Source organism: Microcaecilia unicolor, chromosome 1 (assembly GCF_901765095.1).
Source record: "Microcaecilia unicolor chromosome 1, aMicUni1.1, whole genome shotgun sequence".
Taxonomy (NCBI): Eukaryota; Metazoa; Chordata; class Amphibia; order Gymnophiona; family Siphonopidae; genus Microcaecilia; species Microcaecilia unicolor.
The window spans coordinates 153,227,844-153,249,987 of NC_044031.1; the positions used below are offsets into that span (position 1 = coordinate 153,227,844).

The 22,144-nt window shown below is 41.5% G+C and overlaps 1 long non-coding RNA gene across 1 annotated transcript; it reads right to left on the minus strand.

Annotated features, from left to right (window-relative positions):
• Positions 1–3,522: 3,522 nt before the first annotated feature.
• On the minus strand, positions 3,523–21,841 carry LOC115469096. Its single transcript, XR_003941958.1, has 3 exons — positions 21,751–21,841; positions 5,483–5,494; positions 3,523–3,534 (listed from the first exon to the last, which is right to left on the minus strand). It is a non-coding gene; the product is annotated as an uncharacterized LOC115469096 (long non-coding RNA).
• Between the last annotated feature and the right edge of the window lie 303 nt (positions 21,842–22,144).

The following is a 22,144-nucleotide window of genomic DNA, read 5'->3' on the forward strand; positions in this document are numbered from 1 at the left end:
TACCGCCAGCCATTGACCTAGCGGTAAGGTCACATGTGGTTACTGGGCGGTAATGATCTAAATGCGCAAAATGCCGATTACTGCCTGATTACCGCCCCTGCTCCAGAAAATAAAAATATTTTCCAGTGCGCATAGCGGACACGCGTCAAAAATGAAATTACTGCAAGGGCCATGCAGTAACTGGGCGGTAACTCAAAATTGGCACACATTGGGTGCATGTAGGCACCTACGCGGCTTAGTAAAAGGGCCCCTCAGTGTATTATACAAACCACGGCCACGCAGACATTTAAGCTTATTCTATAAAGTACACCTAAATGTAGATATACTTTATAGAATATGCCTAGGTGTATTTCATTTCAGTGCCAATTTTTTAGGTGTGATATATAGAATTTAGTCTTAACTGTTTTGCACATCCACAATGTGGGAGTCCTTAGTGCCCCCTAAGGTAACTTTTTTAAAATGGCTGCGTGCTAATGCTAACATTAGCACATGGCCATAAATGAAGTAAACAGGAAAACACCCTTTTTGATGGCTGCAATAGAAATGGATTGGCGTGTAAGGATGCGCTAAGCCCATTTCTTAGTGTAGCTTAATAAAAGGGCCCCTAAGCATGTTAACGCTGGTGTTAACACTTTTGGCTCTTAATTCTAAATGCAGTCCAGTAGCTATGTATATAACTCAAAGGAACACATTAAAACATATTTTAGAGACAAAACTGAACAAGGATCACATTGTACTTATAGCTGTAGACATATAACATTCTTTGATTTAGAAAAATTAAGGGCCCTTGCTTACTAAGCTGTGCTGTAGGTGCGCTATCATTTTTAGTGTGCAGTAAAAATTAGCAAGCGCTACTGCTAGAGATTCCCATAGGAATATATGGGTGTCTCTAGTGTTAGCGCATTGTAAAATTTAGCACGCGTTAAAAACGCTAGTGCAGCTTAGTAAACAGGGCCCTATATTTAATCTTTGCTGCTAAATCAGTTATTCGGTGGATTTCCCAAAGAAAAATCTTCAGATTTTGGAAACAATGAGGCAAAAGTAGTAAAGGTTTTTTTTTTTTAATTCTTTGAAACAATTTTTAATAAATCCAGTCAAAATATCAGTTGCTTTATATACCTTTGTGGAGGGACAGCAAATGGTGATTGGTTATTCCGATTAATTTTAAAACATCATATTTCACCACTAGCTTTGAGAATATTTGTAATAGAGCACATCTGGATGATTTTGTAGTGATCCAGAACTAGAGTGGAAAACATTAATAGCAATAGTTCTTCTCTGTGTTTTATGACCCTATTACTGCCCTTGGCAGTTCACTAGTGTCAACTCAGAATGCATATCACCCATTAGGCCAATTAACCAGTAAAACTGTCAGCAATAACTGAGAATATTGCTTAACCAATAGCTTATACAGTCATTAGCATGTTTTCTCTTGATCTTATCACATTTACTTTTGCTCTCTTCTGCGTTGCATTCACAAATTTAAAAAAAGAAAAAAAAGAAAGAAACTTGTGCTTATGTTATACACACACTTATTTGTACAGGACATAAATTTGTCTATACTAACATCTATTGAGAAAGAAAGATCTCTGAAGTCTTGCATTTAGAACAAAGGGCATTTCTGAGAATGCTACCCTAAAGGTTCCAAGTTTTGACCTTCTACCTAAAAGTCTAATTGTGGCTTCCAGAACTTCACTCCAGCACCTTCCTGTGTCATTGGTTCCTCCGTGTATGACAACTGACAGCTCCTATCCAACAGTCTTTAAAATCCTGTCTAGGTTATGCATGAAGTTTGCCACCTATGAATGAATGAATTGGCATGTACAGTGCCAATCCCAACCCTTCTCTTCTGGTCATGTGCTTCTGGAGACACCTCTATGCAAGAGTATATTGCATCACCTTGAAGGCAGGTTCTAGTTATAGGAAAACTTTCTATCCCAAAAGGTGATGCTCTCTTTCCAGGTGATCTTTTCCTTCTAAAGTAGCACATTGGCTTTCAGACTGGAGATAGGACTACCAGCCCAGTATCCTGTTCCCAACAGTGGGTTACAAGTACCTGGCAGAGTCACAAAAATTGGCAATATTCCATGCTACTTAATCCCACAATAGTTTATGGACTTTTCCTTCAGAAATGTGTCCAAATATTATTTAAACCCAGCTACATTAACTGCTCTGGCAAAGAGTTCCAGAGCTTAACTATATGCTGCGATTTTCTCCTATTTGTTTTAATGTGCCACTATGTAACTTCATTGAGTGTCTCCTAGTCTTTGTACTTTTTGAAAGAGTAAAGATTTGAGTCACATTTAATCATTTAATTTCACTCAGGATTTTATAGACCTTTATCATATCTCCCTCAACTATCTCTTCTCTGAGCCTTATTTATTAATTTATTTGTTACACTTGTATCCCACATTTTCCCACCTATTTGCAGGCTCAATGTGGCTTACATAGTACTGTAAAGGTGTTCGCCAATTCCGGTGTAAACAGTTACACAGTGATGCTATGGTAGAATCAGTTTCAAGTAGAACAACATATTGGGGAATCATATAGAGTTACGTTATGCCCATTACGTTCTTTGGTTTCGTAGTGTTGCAGGGTTCAGGTATTTTTTAATAGGTGGAGGAATGTAAAAGTCTTCAAGGGCCTGTGGAATGTCCTTTTGCACGTTCCAATAGAAATAGTAAGAAATAGTAAGCATACTGTGCTTTTATGCATGATACAATCCAAAGAGAAGTGAAAAAAGGGAACATAATTACTGGTAAGAAGTCTGCACGCAGTGAATACTTGTGGATAGTCCTATAGTCTCTTGTGATCTCAAAGATAGACTACTACAATGCTTTAAGTTTACCAAAAAGAACATGTCACTGGCCTAAAAAGACATGGTCATATTAAGCTGACCCAATCCCTACATTGACTTTTGATTTCTTATGTGTCTCCTGTTAAGACTATTATTTTGGTCTTTATAGCCTTGTAGAATTTGGGCTCTTTCTATCTGAGAGACAAATATAGTTTTATTAGTCTTCTGGAGCTGTCACCACTTAAGATGTCTACGCCACAATCTACTAGGAATAGAACTTTTGTTATATAGCTTCTAATTCTTGGTATGAGCTTCTGCGAGTGGTTGTAATTTACTTTCTTTTATATAGCACTACTCCAAATGACATGCATTCTGTGGTTCACAATACATGAAAAATAATCAATGATATAAAATTTAAAAACCTATAAAATTTTAACGCTCATCCATTTTCTGGCTCCTTAAAAAAGGCCCTTTTTCTTAGACACAGTAGAAAATGGCCCAGCGCATGCCCAAATGACAAGCTCGCACTACCACAGGCCACTTTTTACCGTGGCTTAGTAAAAGGACTCCTTAATTTTGGGGAGAATGACCCAGAGCAGCAAGGTTGTTCTGCCCCAGGCCCTTCCTTCCAGGTAGCCTGCAGGGAAGAAGGGGGGAGGAGTGCACCTGCAGCAGAGCAGAGCACAGTCACTCTAGCCCTTCTTCAGTTGTTCTTGTCCCTCATGGCCCATGTGCCCCTCCCAACTCAACAGTTCCCTTTTCTTTTTGTCTACAAGTTAAGACTTGCAAAAATCAATTGATCAAGCTAAACTTTAGGCAATTGAAGTAAAAGATTTCTGACTGACAAAATGCATGTCCCAACTGATTGGAAGAATCACTCTTTCTAACATTTTTTTCTATTGCACTCCGTGCTGTGCAGGCTCATTCTGTGCTTGACCTGAGATGCTTACAATGGCAGTATATAAGAGAGGCTGAGAAAAAAAAGGGCTGTATCACAGACAATACACATGTGTTCATTACACTACCTGCTTTAGGAAAGATATGAAGATCAGTTATTTCAGTACACCTTCATCCAGGAAAAGGGAGTGAAAAGAAATGGCCTCTCAAAAGGACACAGGCTCAAATAACCTTGCTTAAAACAGTGGTCAGGATAAAGGTTTTTAGGAGCTGCAAATGAACACAGCGAAGGGGACAAGAAGGATGATGATCCAAAAAAACCTCTAATGGACTCAAAGAGTTCACATCAAGAGTTTATTACTAAAAACTGGCTCGACACAAATCGTGTTTCGGCCACTCAGGCCTACCTCAGGAGTCCCTGTAATATGTATTAATGGTGATTTCTGGTAACACTACTGTTCCTCAGAATTGTGTATCAGCATAGAGCAAGAATGCTGTTTCAAATTCAATCCAAAAGCATAGTCATCAAACGTGACGTGCACCATACAACCATCATCCTTCTTGTCTCCTTCGCTGTGTTCATTCCTGGTTTTTAGGAGCTAACATTATCATTAATTGGATGGGTGTTCCCTAATTATTTGTATCACATTGTCCTAATATTGTTTTTCCTACCCATTAATGGAATATGTACAAAAAAGATTTTTTAAGAAATTAACTGGACAGATACGATCTATGTTTGAACAATTTTTCATAGGTAACTTGAATACCTCATTTTTACAAACTTATTTCCATTGTGAAAAGTCCACTTTTAAAATTAGTTTGATTTTTCATCAGAGTTGATAATGTAGGAAAACAAAAAACTGATGCCATTGTAATTGCAATCAGCCTTATTTACACAAACAAAAAAAAAGTTCTTTTATAATCACTCACAAAAGGCAAATAGCTTACAACAGGATGTTACAAGGTGCTTATCTTATTTGGAAACTTCAGGTCTGTTTGCAGTTACTGTACTTCCATTAGTGGTGTTTAATTTCAACAGTAAGGATGAATAGGAATCATTGGTTTAATTTATTGCCAGAAACCTTTGACATCAGGTGAAAGTAGGAAGCATGAGTTTGTGCACAAAATATACATTAGAGGATACTATTTTCATCAAGAAATATTTTCAGTAATGATAATTAGTATCGATGATACTCATCTTCTTGCTTGAGCTTACATTTAATTTGAGGCAGGCTGTATGAAAAGAGAACGGGAAAATATCAAGACTGACAGACTTGAACCGGTGCATGTAGTAGCTTAACTGCCAGACAGATGTGTGAGAATGCATGACTGCACAGCAAACACGCACGTAATCCAATATTTGATGTCAAGTTGACATTCTTAAAGGTAACTCTACCATTCATAGCATTACGTCAATAACACATTGTTACATTTGTCCTTTTAAATCTTCTTGGCATGGCATATTAGGGGAAAGACAGGGAAGGATGTGGTCTCATCTGTACTGGCATCTCAAGTAGCAAAGTATCAACCTGAATATGTTAAATTTAATGCATATTTTATTCTCTGGTAACAGGAGACGGAAATTATGCATATGGGGGATAATTTAAAAAAGGATCTTTCACATGTAAAGGCCTTTTTACTTGAATAAAAGGTTTTTATAAGATTGTCCTTTGAGTTGTGCATGATGACAAGAAAGTCCTGTATGTAGGCATGTTTAAGGCCAGAGTATGGGCTGAGTGGGGGCAACATGGCAATATACTGTAGGTGCATTATTTATGAAGTATGCACTTACATTTATGCCTAATCCTGGGCTTAAATAAGTGTCTGTGGCTTCAGTTTTGAGTACATTCAAGTAAACTTGGCAAGGGATACATTCTTACCCAGTGGAGGTTCATGAGCTACTTTTTGACCTGAAATACCCAATCTTCTCTGAGGTAGAGGTTTCAAACTAAGACTCTCTTTTTCTTTCTATCTGAGATAGACATGTAATTGTGTGGGGGAAAAAGCCAACACACACTTTCTCTCCTTTTGAGAAACACACCTACTCTCCCTCTCTGACTCTCTCTCTCTGAGAAACAGAGAGGGGTATTTTTGATATGACGTCTAAGTCCGACTTTAGACATTTTGCAAAAAACATCCAATATCTGAATAAGAAAGAAGTTCATTTTCCAAAAAGAAAAACATCTATCTTTTGTTGTAGAAAACAGTGGCATACCAAGGGGGGGAGGGGGGCGGTGGGAGCGGTCCACCCTGGGTGCACGTCGCTGGGGATGTGCCGTGGCGCGTGCCTGTCGCCCTGTCTCCGAGTTTGCATGTGTTCACTGCTCCCTTTGCCCCGGAACAGGTTACTTCCTGTTCTGGGGCAGAGGGAGCAGTGAACACATGCGAACTCAGAGGTGACAGGCGCGCGCCACGGCCCCCCCCCCCCAGCGGCGTGCACCCGAGGAGGTGTCATTTCGCCGGGGGGGGGAGAGGTGTCATTTCACTGGGGGGGGGTCACGCTGCACCCGGGGGGGGGGGGCGCATCGGTGATCCGCCCCGGGTGTCAGCCAGCGTCGGAATGCCACTGGTAGAAAATACTGTTTCTAACAAGGTTTTGTGCTTAGGATGTTTTGTTTTTGGTTCATTTTCAAAACAAAAACATCCAAGTGAAAAATGTAGAAAATCAAGCCATTGGGATGTAGGAGGGCCCAGCATTTTTAGTAGACTGGTCTCCCAGACATCCCAGGAGATTAATGGGGCACCCTAGTGGACTTCAGAAACATGCTCCTAGGTACAGATCTCACCATTGCTCCCTTATCTTGTCTGCTGAGCCCCCTCAAAACCCATCTAAAACCCACTGCCCACAGCTGTACACAATAGCCCGAAGGGGTGAAGGGGGCATCTATATGTGGGTACAGTGGGTTTCTGGTGAGTTTTGGAGGTCTCACAGTTTCCACCACAAATGTGACAGGTAGAGGGAGGTAGGGACCAGAGTCCCCCACGCTATGGTGCACTGACCACTACACTACCAAAGGGACCTGCATGCTGCTCTAACAGACCTGGCTCTAACATCTGAAGCTGTCATAGACATTGCTGAATGATATTTGTATTCACATTTATGGGGGGTGGTAGGGGGTCAGTGACCACTGGGTATTGAGGGTCACACCTGATTCCCTTCAGTGGTCACCTGGTGGTCATTTAGGGCACCCTTTTGTGCCTTATTTTTTATCAACACAGGTGTAGCTCAAAACATTTTAGTTTTAGTCCTGGACAGTTTTGTTTGTTCCATTATGGCTGAAAAACGTTTAAGTGTTAGGAACACCCAGATCTCACCTTTAACACACTCCTGACATGCCCCCTTGTGATTTGAACGCACTTCTGATAGACTTCATAGAAAAACTTCTAAAAATTGGTTTTGAAAATACCAATTTGGATGTTTTTTGAACATTTCTCCTGAATGTCTGCTTATACCATTTTCATCTGAGGCAGTTTCCTGCAGTGTTATGCTTATTGGGGCTGCTCCCTGAGATTTCCAATATTGCATCCGCTAGTTATATACCATTCTTCCCGAGTCTCAACAGTATCCATGAACAAGCTTCGCTCTCCTACTTCTGATATTTTGTCTCAGTTTTCAAACCTGGTATTTCTGGGAGATTTCAGCATACATGCTGATAATTCATTAGGGGTCCTTTTTACCAAGGTGCGGGAAAAAGGGCCCTGTGCTAATGGCCGGGGCCGATTTTCCCATGCACCAGGGCCATTTTTCCGCAGCCAGTAAAAGCACCGCCCAAAAAAATGACCAGGCGGTGAGATAACTCTTTTTGTTTGGCCATGCGGTGGGGAGCCCTTACCGACACCCATTGAGGTGGCGATAAGGGCTTCTGCGCTAACCTGATGGTAACCAGGCAGAAAGTGGCGATGCCTGATTACCGCTAGGTTATTGTCGCACAAACAATTTCCAGGGTTTTTCTTTTTCCCTCGGAAATGGTGCATGCTTGGGGTAATTTTATAGCAGATTGCCTGTGTGTGAAGACCACATAGGTGTCTTTATAAAATACTAGGGGCAGTGCCGGGTAAAACAGTGGAAACTATTATAAAGAATAAAATTATGGAACACATAAATAAACAAGGTTTAATGGGACAGAGTCAGCATGGTTTCAGCCAAAGGAAGTCTTGTCTTACCAATTTGCTTCCTTTCTTTGAAGATGTGAATAACCATGTGGATTAAGGTGAGCCGGTTGATGTAGTGTATCTAGATTTTCAGAAAGCTTTTGACAAAGTTCCTCGTGAGAGACTCCTGAGAAAATTAAAGAGTCATGGGATAAGAGACAATGTTCTGTTGTGGATTAGGAATTGGTTATTGGACAGAAAGCAGAGGGTAGGGTTAAATGGCCATTTCTCTCAATGGAGAGGGGGGTGAATAGTGGAGTTCCACAGGGATCTGTGCTGGGTCTGGTGCTATTTAACATATTTATAAATGATCTGGAAATTGGAACGATGCGTGAGGTGATTAAATTTGCAGATGATACAAGACTATTCAAGGTTGTTAAAATACATGCGGACTGTGAAAAATTGCAGGAAGACCTTAGGAAATTGGAAAACTGGGCATCCAAATGGCAGATAAAATTTAATGTGGACAAATGCAAAGTGATGTGCATTTGGAAAAATAATTTGAATCATAGTTACCTGATGCTAGGATCCATCTTGGGGGTCAGCACCCAAGAAAAAAGATCTAGGTGGTGTTGTAGACCGTACCCTGAAATCTTCTTTCCAATGTGTGGTGGTGGTGGCCAAAAAAGCAAACAGGATGCTAGGAATTATTAGGAAGCAGATGGTAAATAAGGCCGAGAATACTATAATGCTTCTGTATCACTCCATGGTGCGACCTCACCTTGAGTATTGCATCCAGTTCTGGTCGCCATATCTCAAAAAAGATACAGCAGAATTAGAAAAGGTTCAAGGAAGAGCATCCAAAATGATAAAGGGGATGGAAATCCCTCCATATGAGGAAAGGCTAAAGAGGTTGGGGCTCTTCAGTTTGGAAAAGAGACGGCTGAGAGAAGATATGATTAAGGTCTTCAATATCCTGAGTGGTGTAGAACAAGTAGATCGATTTTTTATTCGCTCCCAAAGTACAAAGACTAGGGAACACTCAGTGAAGTTACATAGAAACACTTTTAAAACAAATAGGAGGAAATATTTTTTCACTCAACGAATAGTTAAGCTCTGGAACTCTTTGTTGGAGGATGTGGTAACAGCAGTTAGTGCATCTGGGTTTATAAAAGGTTTGGACAAGTTCCTGAAGGAAAAGTCCATTGTCTGCTATTCAGACAGACATGGGGAAGCCACTCTTTGCCCTGAGATTGGTAGCATGAAATGTAGCTACTATTTGGGTTTCTGCCAGGTACTTGTGACCTGGATTGGTCACTGTTAGAAACATGATACTGGGCTAGATGGACCATCGGTTGTTAGCACCAAATTATTGATGTTAATTGGCTCATTAATTAATTTGTATGCACACCTTTGGCATGCATACAAATTTAGGCATGCAATTTGGGCGCCATATATAGAATCCAGGGGGTGAGTCCCATCCATGCTCAGCCTAGTCTCTGCCTACGTGTACATCTACTTATCAAATGTGTTAAATAGCACACATATACATTTTTACACATGGAGGTTTTTGACCAGTGGTTGAATTTGTCAAAACACAGTAACCAGTTAGCTCACTGTGTTTTGGGATATGTAAATATCCCAAAACACAGTGAGCTAACTGGTTACTGTGTTTTGACAAATTCAAAACATATAAATGGTCCGTGTGACATCTGAGGTCTTTTCTTTCATTTTTATGGCATAACTGCTGAATTGACTTAGTCCCCTTTGTTGTTGGGTCACAAATAGATATTAGCCATAACATGTGTATATTATAAAAATACTATATTTTACATGAGCATTTGTGTATACCCTCCATGCTGTGCCCATATTCCACCTGTTCATCAAAACATGAAACACACTTTTCCGGTAGACAGCGTTCTATCAGAAGTCATTTACATGCGTAAATGACCAATTGAGCGTGTTCCTGCCATCTAATACGTTAGCATTTAACTTTCAAAAAAGAGACTATGATAAAATGAGAAGAATGGTGAAAAAACAAACAAACTTAGAGGAGCAGAAACGAAGGTCAAAAATTTACATCGGGCATGGATGCTGTTCAAAAATACCATTCTGGAAGCCTAGGCCAAATATATTTCATATATTAAAAAAGCAGGAAGGGAGACCAAATACAGCTGGCATAGTTAAAAAGTGAGGTGAAGGAAGCTATTAGAGCTAAAAGAAAATCATTCAGAAAATAGAAGAAGGAACCGACTGAAAATAATAAGAAACAGCATAAGGAATGGCAACTCAAATGCAAAGCGCTGATAAGGAAGACAAAGAGGGACTTTCAAAAAAAGATTGCGATGGAGGCAAAAACACATAGTAAAAATTTTTTTTAGGTATATTAAAAGCAAGAAGCTGGCAAAAGAATCGATTAGACCACTAGATGATTGAGGGGTAAAAGGGGCACTCATAAGAACATAAGCACTGCCATACTGGGAAAAGACCAATGGTCCATCAAGCCTAGCATCCTGTTTCTGACAGCGGCCAATCTAGGCTTCAAGAACCCGGCAACCCCCCCCCCCCCCCCCAAAAAAAAAAAAAATTAATAATGTTCAATGAACTTTTCCCTCAGGAATCTGTCCAAACCCCCTTTAAACTCCGTAAGGCCAGCTACTGTCACTACATTCTCCAGCAACAAGTTCGAGAGTCCAACTACACACTGAGTAAATAAAAGCTTTCTCCTGTTTGTTTTAAATCTACCATATTCTCATCTTGTGTCCCCTGGTTCTATTGTTGTTTGAAAGTGTAAACAAACGCTTCACATCTGTTCGTTCTACTCTGCTCATTATCTTGTAGACTTCTATCATATCACCCCTCAGCCGCCTTTTCTCCAAGCTGAAGAGCCCTAACCTTCTCAGCCTTTCCTTCTCTGCACCTTCTCCAATTCCTTTATATTTTTTTTGAGATGAGGCGACCAGAATTGGACACAATATTCGAGGTGCGGTCTCACCATGGAGCGATACAATGGCATTATAACATCCTCATGTTTGTTTTCCATCCCTTTCCTAATAATACTCAACATTCTGTGCGCTTTCTTAGCCGCCGCAGCACACTGAGCAGAAGTTTTTAACGTCTTATCCACGATGACTCCCAGATCCCTTTCTAGGTCTGTGACTCCTAACGCGGAACCTTGCATGACATAGCTGCAATTTGGGTTCCTCTTACCCACATGCATCACTTTGCACTTCTCAACATTGAACTTCATCTGCCACTTGGACACCCAATTCCCCAGTCTCGCGAGGTCCTCCTGTAATCTTTCACACTCCTCCTGCAACTTGACGACCCTGAATAATTTTGTGTCATCTGCAAATTTAATTACCTCACTAGTTATTCCCATCTCTAGGTCATTTATAAATATGTTAAAAAGCAGCGATCCCAGCACAGACCCCTGCGGGACCCCACTAACTACCCTTCTCCATTGAGAATACTGACCATTCAATCCTACTCTCTGCTTCCTATCTTTCAACCAGTTCTTAATCCATAGTAATACCTTACCTCCGATCCCATGACTCTCCAGTTTCCTTTGGAGTCTTTCATAAGGCACTTTGTCAAATGCCTTTTGAAAATCCAGATATACAATATCCACTGGCTCCCCACTATCCACATGTTTGTTCACCCCCTCAAAAAAATGTAGTAGATTGGTGAGGCAAGACTTCCCTTCACTAAATCCATGTTGACTTGGTCTCATCAGCCCATGTTTTTGTATGTGCTCTGTAATTTTATTCTTAATAATAGCCTCTACCATTTTGCCTGGTACCGACGTCAGACTCACCGGCCTATAATTTTCCATATCTCCTCTGGAACCTTTTAAAAAAATCGGCGTAACATTGGCTACCCTCCAGTCTTCCGGTACCACACCTGATTTTAGTGATAGATTGCATATTACTAATAGTAGCTCTACAAGTTCATTTTTCAGTTCTATTAATACTCTGGGATGAATACCATCCAGTCCAGGTGCTTTACTACTCTTCAGTTTGCAGAACTGAGCTATTACATCCTCCAAGTTTACAGAGAATTCATTAAGTTTCTCTGACTCGCCTGCTTCAAATACTCTTTCCGGCACCGTTGTCCCACACAAATCATCCTCGGTGAAGACCGAAGCAAAGAATTAATTTAATTTCTCCGCTATGGCTTTGTCTTCCCTGATCGCCCCTTTAACACCATTTTCGTCCAATGGCCCAACTGATTCTTTAGCCGGCTTCCTGCTTTTAATGTATCCAAAGTAGAGAGGTGTGCTAGCCGTGTTAGTCCACTTTTAAAGGTAATCAATAGAAATAAAACAAAATAAAACATGAAAAAGAAAATAAGATGATACCTTTTTTATTGGACATAACTTAGTACATTTCTTGATTAGCTTCTAATGCTAACTTTTTTTCAAACTCTTTTTTTGCCCTCCTTATCTCCACTTTGCATTTAGCTTGGCATTCCTTATGTTTTATCTTGTTATTTTCAGTTGGTTCTCTTCCCCACTTTCTGAAGGATTGTTTTTTGGCTCTAATGGCTTCCTTTACCTTACTGTTTAGCCACACCGGCTGACGTTTGGTCTTTTTTCCTCTTTTTCTAATACACGGAATATATTTCTCCTGTACCTCTAGGATGGTGTTTTTGAACAGCATCCATGCCTGATGCAAGTTTTTTTTTACCTTGTGAGCTGCTCCTTTCAGTCTTTTTTTCACCTTTTTCTCATTTTATCGTAATCACCTTTTCTAAAGTTAAACGCTAGTGTATTTGATTTCCTAAATTCACTTGCTTCAATGCCAATATCAAAACTGATCATATTATGATCACTGTTATCAAGTGGCCCTTGCACCGTTACCCCCCATACTAGATCATGTGCTCCACTAAGGACTAAGTCTAGTATTTTTCCTTCTCTTGTCGGCTCCTGAACCAGCTATTCCATGAAGCTGTCCTTGATTTCATCAAGAAATTTTATTTCCCTGGCGTGTACCGATGTTACATTAACCCAGTCTATATCCGGATAATTGAAATCACCCATTATTATTACATTGCCCATTTTATTTGCTTCCCTAATTTCCTTTGACATTGCTGTGTCCGTCTGCTCGTCCTGGCCAGGCGGAGGGTAGTATATGCCTATCACCATTTTTTCCCCTTTTCACGTGGTATTTCGATCCACAAAGATTCCAATAGTGGTTTTGTATCCTGCAATATTTACAGCCTATCAGAGTCAAGGTTCTCATTAATATACAGTGCTACCCCTCCTCCAATCCTATCTACCCTATCACTACGATATAATTTGTAGCCCGATATCACTGTGTCCCACTGGTTATTTTCCTTCCACCAGGTCTCAGAGATGCCCATAATATCCAATTTTTCATTGTGTGCAATGTATTCCATCTCTCCCATTTCATGTCTCAGGCTCCTTGCATTTGTGGATAGACATTTCAATGCATGCTTGTTGCTCAGTTTTATATCACGTTTAATACATGGCATTATAATATGTTATCTTCTGCCTGGTTGTTATTATTTTAACTTAAGGCCATCTGATCCACTGCAGTCTCTTTGACATCCTTACCTATAAGGAACCTTTCCTTCCCTGTTTGGGTGATATCCTCAAAAGATGCCTTATCCTGATCCATGCGCTTTTGAGTGACTGTCGGCTTTCCCCCCATTTCTAGTTTAAAAGCTCTTCTAGTTCTTTTTTAAATGTTGACGCCAGCAGCCTGGTCCCACCCTGATTAAGGTGAAACCCATCAGATCAGAATAGGCTCTCCCTTCCCCAGAATGCTTCCCAGTTCCTGACAAATCCAAAATCCTCATCCCTGCACCATCGTCTCATCCATGCATTGAGACTCCGGATCTCTGCCTGTCGCTTGGGCCCTGCGCGTGGAACAGGTAGTATTTCAGAAAATGCTACCCTAGAGGATCTGGATTTGAGCTTCCTTCCTAAAAGCCTAAATTTGGCTTCCGGAACCTCTCTCCCACATTTTCCTACGTCGTTGGTACCCATGTGTACCGAGACGGCCGGCTCCTCACCAGCACTATCTAGAATCTTGTCTAGGTGCCGTGTGAGATCTGCCACCTTCACACCAGGCAAGCAAGTCACCATGCGATCCTCACGTCCACCAGCCACCCAGCTATCTACATGCCTAATGACTGAGTCTCCAATTACAACAGCGGTTCTATCGTTTTCCCTGTGGGCTCTAATCAGAGACATATCCTTGGTGCGAAAGGATAATACATCCTCTGGTGGGCAGTTCCTGGGTACAGGAGTACTTTCTACTTCACCATGGCAATGCTCTCCTTCTAGGAGACCTCTCACCTCCGAAGTAGCACAGGGGCTACTTGGATGGAGGTGGGACCTCTCTACAACAACCCTGTAGGTCTCATAGCGAAGAGATTAAATGAATTCTTTGCTTCTGTCGTCAATGAGGAAGATTTGGAAGAGATACCAGTGCTGGAAATAGTATTCAAAGCTGAAGAGTCAGAGAAACTGAAATCTCTATAAACCTGGAAGATGAAATGGCGCAATTTGACAAATTGAAGAGTAGCAAATCTCCTAGACCGGGCTGTATTCATCCCCGAGTACTGATAGAATTGAAAAATCAACTTGCGGAACTATTGTTAGTAATATGCAACTTATCTTTAAAATTAAGCATGGTTCCGGAACATTAAGATTAAAGGGTGGCCAATGTAACACCAATTTTTTAAAAAGGTTCCAGAGGAGATATGTGAAATTATAGACCGGTAAGCCTGACGTCGGTGCTGGGCAAAATGGTAGAGGCTATTATAAAGAACAAAATTACAGAGCATATTCGAAAGCATGGTTTAATGAGACAAAGCCATCATGGATTTAGTGAAGGGAAATCTTGCCTCACCAATCTATTACATTTCTTTGAAGGGGTGAACAAACATGTGGATAAAGGTGAGCTGGTCGATATTGTGTATCAGGATTTTCAAAAGGCGTTTGACAAAGCACCTCATGAAAGACTCCAGAGGAAATTGGAGAGTCATGGGATAGGAGGTAGTGTCCTATTATGGATTAAAAACTGATTAAAAGATAGAAAACAGAGAGTAGGGTTAAATGGTCAGTATTCTCAATGGAGAAAGGTAGATAGTGGGGCTCCCCAGGGGCCTGTGTTGGGACCGCTGCTTTTTAAAATATTTATAAATGATCTAGAGATGGGAGTAATTAGTGAGGTAATTAAATTTGTTGACGACACAAAGTTATTCAAAGTTGTTAAATCGCAAGAGGATTGTGAAAAATTACAAGAGGATCTTATGAGACCGGGAGACTGTGCATTCAAATGGCAGATGACATTTAATGTGAGCAAGTGCAAAGTGATGCATGTGGGAAAGAGGAACCCGAACTATAGCTTCGTGATGCATAGCTCCACATTAGGAGTCACCAATCAGGAAAGGGATCTAGGTATCATTGCTGATACGTTTAAACCCTCTGGTCAGTGTGCTGCAGTGACTGAAAAAACAAATAGAATGTTAGGTATCATTAGGTAAGGAATGGAAAACATAAATGAGGACATTATGCCTTTGAATTACTCCATGGTGTGACCACACCTCGAATACTGTGTGCAATTTTGCTCACCGCATCTCAAAAAAGATATAGAAGGACATAATCGAACGCGAACGCCCATCTCCATGGGCGTCTATGTCCGGAAACGGGTATGTGAAGAGGCGGGACAGACCGTATTATCGAAAAAGATAGGCGTCCATCTTTCATTTCGAAAATACGGTTTGGACGGACCAAATGCCATGGATTTGGTCCCTTCTGAGATGGGCGGTTTTTTTTTTTTTTTTGCGATAATGGAAACTAAAAACGCTCAGCTCAGAAACGTCCCAATCCAAGCCATTTGGTCGTGGGAGGGACAAATGTACAACACTACCATAGCTCTTAGGGGTGAAGGGGACAACTACATGTGGGTACAGTGGGTTTTAGAAGCCTCCCATTTACAACCACAAGTGTTATGGGTGGGGGGGGATGGGCCTGGGTCTGCCTGCCTGAAGTGCACTGCAGTACCCACTAAAAGTGCTCCAGGGACAGGACTTGTTGCTGGTGTGTAACCTTGGCACAGCAGTTCACACCTGAAGACTAATCTCGCTGAAAACGTCCTTTATTTGAATAAGCACGTTTACTCACAGTTAACTGCAGATCAGAGGTTGTGTCCCACTGGCAACGAGTCTCGCTGGTACTGAGATTAGCAGTAGGTCCGAGCTGGCAGAATGGTGTACAATGCCCTCTTTCAGCAACATTCAAGGTAAGAATTAAGTGCTGTAACGTGGTTAACACATGAAAGGGTTCTAAAAGTGTTTTAAATAAATGGCCACTATCTCATGGACTACCGGAAACAAAACAGGGCCGTGCCAACACAGTAAGCGGGGTAAGCACCGCAGGGGGGGCGCTTGCCTTCAAGGGCGCCGCACCACCCTGCGGTGCTTCCATCAAGTTATATTTAAAAATTTAAAAATAAACCTTCCCGTGTTGGCGCGTCGGCGCCTATGCGCATGCGCTGCCGAGAAGAGATAGATAATCCATGTCGGAGATATTTAGAGACAGTCAACTGTTCTCCCTTCCCCGATTGGTGGAACAAGGGCGTTGCTATGTTCGCAAGCAATGAGCACCTGCCTTCCGAGGCTCTCAGCCAATGAACGCATTCTGTCAGTTGAGGCTCGCGGAGCGAAAGAGAGCACGGAGCGAGCTTGCAGAAGAGGTGGACTTGGACTTGGGAGCGAGCAAGCAGTTGTGGGGCAGCTTAGCTTGGTATGGTGGTTGTGTTTTAGTAGGGCTTAATAATGCAAGGCTTTTAGTCGAAGGCAAGTAGCCTTTTAGAGACTGAAAAGATAAAAACATTCGTTTGAAATCAATGCTGGTTCATTCTCTTAAAATTGGAACACCATTCTGACACAGATTAAACAAATTTCTTTCTATTTCCCTTTTCGAAAAATTCTAAAGACGTAGTTCTTAACATTAGAAGATATATTGTTGTATTGTCTCTTCATCTGACTGAAGATCTCTTCCGTTGTAATCCGCCTTGAATCTTAAATAAGGTAGAATATAAATAATTAGAATAATATCAATTGTGAGAGAGACTCCACTCCTTCCCCAATACACCGTTTAAAAACATTGGAAATTGCAGAGTAGTGATTGACTTCTGCTCACCCAGAGTAGGGCACTAAATCCAAGATTTTAACCATCTAGTTGCTTTGGGAATGGTTGGCGCTCAACTGCAGTCTTCCACGTCATATAGTTTTACACAGGTGAGGAAGTGACCACTCTGGCTGCTTGAACATCTGTTTGCATAGGGGTTAAGTTGTGCTAATAGCTGCCATAATTACCCTTTTCTGAAAACAATGAAGGAGTTTGCCCAAAATTGGGGAGGGTTAAACTGAAATTTTCTCTCCCAGTAAACAGTGAAGAGGATTGATCGTTATTAGGAGGTTCAAAAGGATGAGAAGAAGGGTGGGAGAAGAGAGAAATGAGATGCCACATGGGGGGGGGGGGGGCGCCGCCAACTGATTCTGCGGGGGGGGGGGGGGGGGCGCCACCAATTGATTCTGCAGGGGGGCACCAGAGACCCTAGGCACGGCCCTGAACAGGGCACACTCTGACCCAGTAAGCAGAGGGAAAAGCACCATGGGAGTAGAGCCTACCAACTACCAACATCGCGAGCATTTAACACAAGCTAGTGGAATCACGGAGCCCAATACCCTACACCCACCACAATACATTGCTGATGTGACTCTGCAGTGCCCTTAACAGAAAAGGTGTCACATTCACCCGAGACCCACATCAGAACCAGGGAAAGGCTGTTAGAGGATAGAACACATTCTGCTGTCATGGAGGTGGGTACGGCATTTGAGGCTGGATTACAGGCTGGGAAAAAAAATTGGTAAAGTGGGGTTTTTTTGGTGGGAAGGGGTTAGTGACCACTAGGGGAGTCAGGGGAGGTCATCCCCAATTCCCTCCGGTGGTCATCTGGTCAGTTGGGGCACTTTTTGGGGACTTGGACCTGAAAAAAAGGGTCCAAATAAAGCGGACCAAATTCTCATCAAAAACGCCCTTCTTGTTTCGATTATCAGCTAATGATGCCCATCTCTCCTCAGCCGATAATCACGCCCCAGTCCCGCCTTCGCCACGCCTCAGACACGCCTCCGTGATCTTTGTTTGTCTCCGTGATGGACTGCAGTTGAGGACGCCAAAAATTGGGTTTCGATTATACCGATTTGGGCGCCCACGGGAAACGAACGCCCATCTAGTGGCTAGTGGAATTAGAAAAGGTACAGAAAAGGGCGATGAAAATGATAAAGGGGACGGGACAACTTCCCTATGAGGAAAGGCTAAAGCGTCTAGGGCTCTTCAGCTTGGAGAAAAGATGGCTGAGGGGAGATATGATAGAGGTCTATAAAATAATGAGTGGAGTGGAACGGGTAGACGTGAATTGCTTGTTTACGCTTTTCAAAAATACTAAGATTAGGGGGCACGTAATGAAGCTACAAAGTACTAAATTTAAAACAAATCAGAGAAAATATTTCTTCACTCAAAGTGTAATTAAACTCTGGAATTTGTTGCCAGAGAATGTAGTAAAAGTAGTTAGCATAGCAGGGTTTTAAAAAGGTTTGGATGGCTTCCTAAAGGAAAAGTCCACAGACCATTATTAAAATGGATTTGGGGAAAATCCACTGCTTATTTCTAAAATAAGCAGCATAAAATGTATTGTACTGTTTTGGGATCTTGCCAGGTACTTGTAACCTGGCTGGATTGGCCACTGTTGGGAACAGGATGCTGGGCTTGATGGACCTTCAGTCTGCCCCAGTATGGCAATACTTATATACTTAATACTGGGCAACGTCTTACAGAATTACACCTGTAAGGCCTTCAAATAAATAAAGAAGTTCCAGTGGAGAGCTGAGTAGGTATTTGATCTACCCAAGGTGTTTTCATGGCTACTCTGGTGAACTGCCTCATAACATGGGGTTGAAATCATTTTGTGGCTAACTTCAGCTGAGAGCAAATGGCATGTCTGGATCCTCTGTCCCATGTGTTAGGTGGTTGTCTTGCATCCTATGTCTGGTTATACTCATTGCCTTGCATGTTCTTTTTTCAAATTATGTTTCCAAATCATAACATCAAAGAAAAGGGTCCTGTGAAAGAAATAATGATAATTGTCAAGGTGTAGCCAAGAAATCTGAACAACATTATAGATATCATAGATAGAAGACCCAAGAACACAAATACTAGAGGAAGCTAGATTAAGGCAAGAAATAGTCTATGAGAAGAATAAGCAGCCTTATCTGACTAATTCAAAAAGCTCCTGTTTTTATGCAACATTTGTATGTTGAGCTTGAATACCTTTCCCTCTGAGTCTAAGAACAACTGTAACTGAGATGATTCATAAAACACACAGGTATGATATTTCAAAGAACCCCCCCCCCCCACACACACACACACACATCTACAAGGATATCTTAACTGAAACTTAGCACCCATGTCAAACATCTATTGTCTATTTTGAAGAAACTTCTTCCTTCTAGACTGCATCCATTTAGAGACATCAGGAAATATTAATGTTTTACTCCCCAGAATATTACAATCAGAAGTTCTAAAATAAAAACACCTCAAAACAAAATAAGTCTAAGCAAAGCTCCTTTATCCTGGAAGAATGCAAAGCAAACCAACAATGTAAATCTGGAAGTAACTTCTTCTATTGAACTTTCTAGAATCTCAGTTAAGTTCAAACTATCCGCACTTGCCTTGCATGTTTGATCATTGTCTTGTGCCCTACATATGTTCTACTGCTTGAATGTCACGGTGCGTCTAATGTCAGGATATGTGCAACAGCACTCAGTATGTATTTTGATATATTTCTTGTTTTTTTTTTTTCTTATATCCCTTTGTACACTGCTTTGCTGTATATACGAAAGGAGGTCAAGCAAGTAAATAAATAAAATATTGTTCCAACTAGTCTTCTATGTTGCTTCATGTGTCAGCCATTTGGTGATGTACATTTAACTGCAAATAACAAGAAAGGTAAAGGTAAAGGTGCAGGGTAAGGGTTAGAGAACCGTATGCATAAGCCTAATTATTAAGATCTTTACATATGTTTTTAAAAACTTTTAACCAACCTGAAACACAACTATGGTGACAGGAAGTGTTTACTCAAGTAACTACCACACCCAAATAGCCTGCAGCTCTAACAGTTCTTGAGTGTAGCAACAGAACTAATGGAAGAATGGCACTGAGCCCCAAAGGAAAGGTAGTGTGTACTGGTGGGGGTGTGGTTTGTGCAGGTCTGTCTAGTCTTTTTCTGTTTTAAAACTACTATCTGTCCAGCCTCTGGAAATAAAGTGGAGGCTTTCTGTGGAATGGATAATGAGCTGTGGAACTTCCACCTTCCGTACTGCCATGGTGACTGACCTATCGTAGATTAGCAAACCACCCATGTCTCCAACCCCCCCTGCACCACATTTTTGCTAGGGAAATTAACTTCTTTTAAAAGGAAGAACAGCCTTCCCCCACCAGCATACTGTAGAATGATGTGGGGAGGGAGCTAGTGACGAGCCGCCTACACCTTCCTCACCTACTTTTGTCAAATGAAATGGACGAGGGCTTGCACTAGGCCATTGAGCAGAAGCTATTTAGTACCAGACTGCTGGCCTTTGTGTGGGAGGGGGAGGGCAGGGTTGTCCATTTGCCAGAGCTAGTGGATGAGTGACTGATTTCATGTTGTCAGTTGGTGGAGGCAATTGGGCTAAATAGTTGTGTGCAATGTCCACAGACAGTCCTGTGCCAACTAGGTATTAGACTACCCTATAACGACACAAACAAAAGCCAACAGCAAAAGGGCACGGTGGGTGGATTTGCCAATATGCCTCAATGATGGAACAAACTCCCCGAGCCCATACGTCAGGCCCCCTCCCTGCCCATCTTCAAATCTCTGCTTAAAGCCCACCTCTTCAATGTCGCCTTCGGCACCTAACCTCTACACCTCTACCCAGGAAATCTAGACTGCCCAACTTGACATTTCATTCTTTAGATTGTAAGCTCATTTGAGCAGGGACCGTCCTTCTTTGTTTATTTTGTACAGCGCTGTGTAACCCTAGTAGCGCTCTAGAAATGTTAAGTAGTAGTAGTATTAATAAAAAACAGAGTCTCTTGCACCAGCTGTTGATTTATATAGAACACCAAGGCACTGTAGGCAGGACTTTGAAGCACAATCTCCTCCCCAGTCAGACTGATGGAAGGGGGAAACTGATTGTACTATCTTCCATCCAATCCCACCCCCCCACCCCCCCAAAAAAAAAAACAACTTCTTGACCTTCCAGTTCCATAATAGATGAGGACTTGACATTCCTCCATTTACTTTGTCCTTCAACCGAGTGAGTTTTTAGGAACCAAGCAACTTCGGATTCAATTACTCGTGCTGATGGAACTCAGAACCATTTTGGCTGCAATAAACGAAGAAGCAAAAGACCAAATACCTCTCTAGATAGGGAATTTCTACTTAAACATGTCATCATTATCCTTCCCTGGCTTTCCAACTAGGGGACAACATCTGAATATATATTCACATTTCACATGGCCACTATTACCACAGACAAGATTATTGAGTTGATCCCTCAAGCTATAATACAATAATGCCTAGGGCATTTAGGGGTGAGTTCTATATGGTGCTGGAAAAAAATCAGCATTAAAAAAATGCTATTCTATAAGCCATGCTTAAAGTGAGGCATGGTTTGTAGAATAACTCTTACACCCAAGACTGACACCTAACTTTAGGTGCAGCCATATTGATCAACTGAATCATGGTGCAAATGTACATGCCTAAATTGGGCACATCTCCCGTTTTCTATAAAAATGCACATAAATGCTAGGAACACCCCTGTTCCACTCACGACCCTCCCATTTCCACACATATTTTTTTTACTCACGAGTAAGATGTAGGTACAGATCCTGCCCCTAAATTTACGTGCGTGACTTCAAATTAAATATAATCAGTGCCAATAATTGCTTGTTAAAAAGCCAATTATTGGCACTAATTAGCTCTTTATTCAATTAAATTGCAGGTGCAAATTGGGGGGCATGCCTATAATTACGCTCACAATTTTTGGTGACTTTTATAGAATTAGGGGGTTAGGGGTTCATTTTATAACAGGTTGCCTAGTTAAGAGGGTAAGAAGGCACCTATATTTAGCCAACTTTGGAACTAGCACCCAGCTACCACGTGGCCCGGGCGGTAATTTCATTTTTTACACACGTCCACTAGCACGTCAGTACCCGGGCGGTAATCAGCATTGTATGCACGCTGACAATTACCGCCCAGTTAATGTCGTGAGACCTTA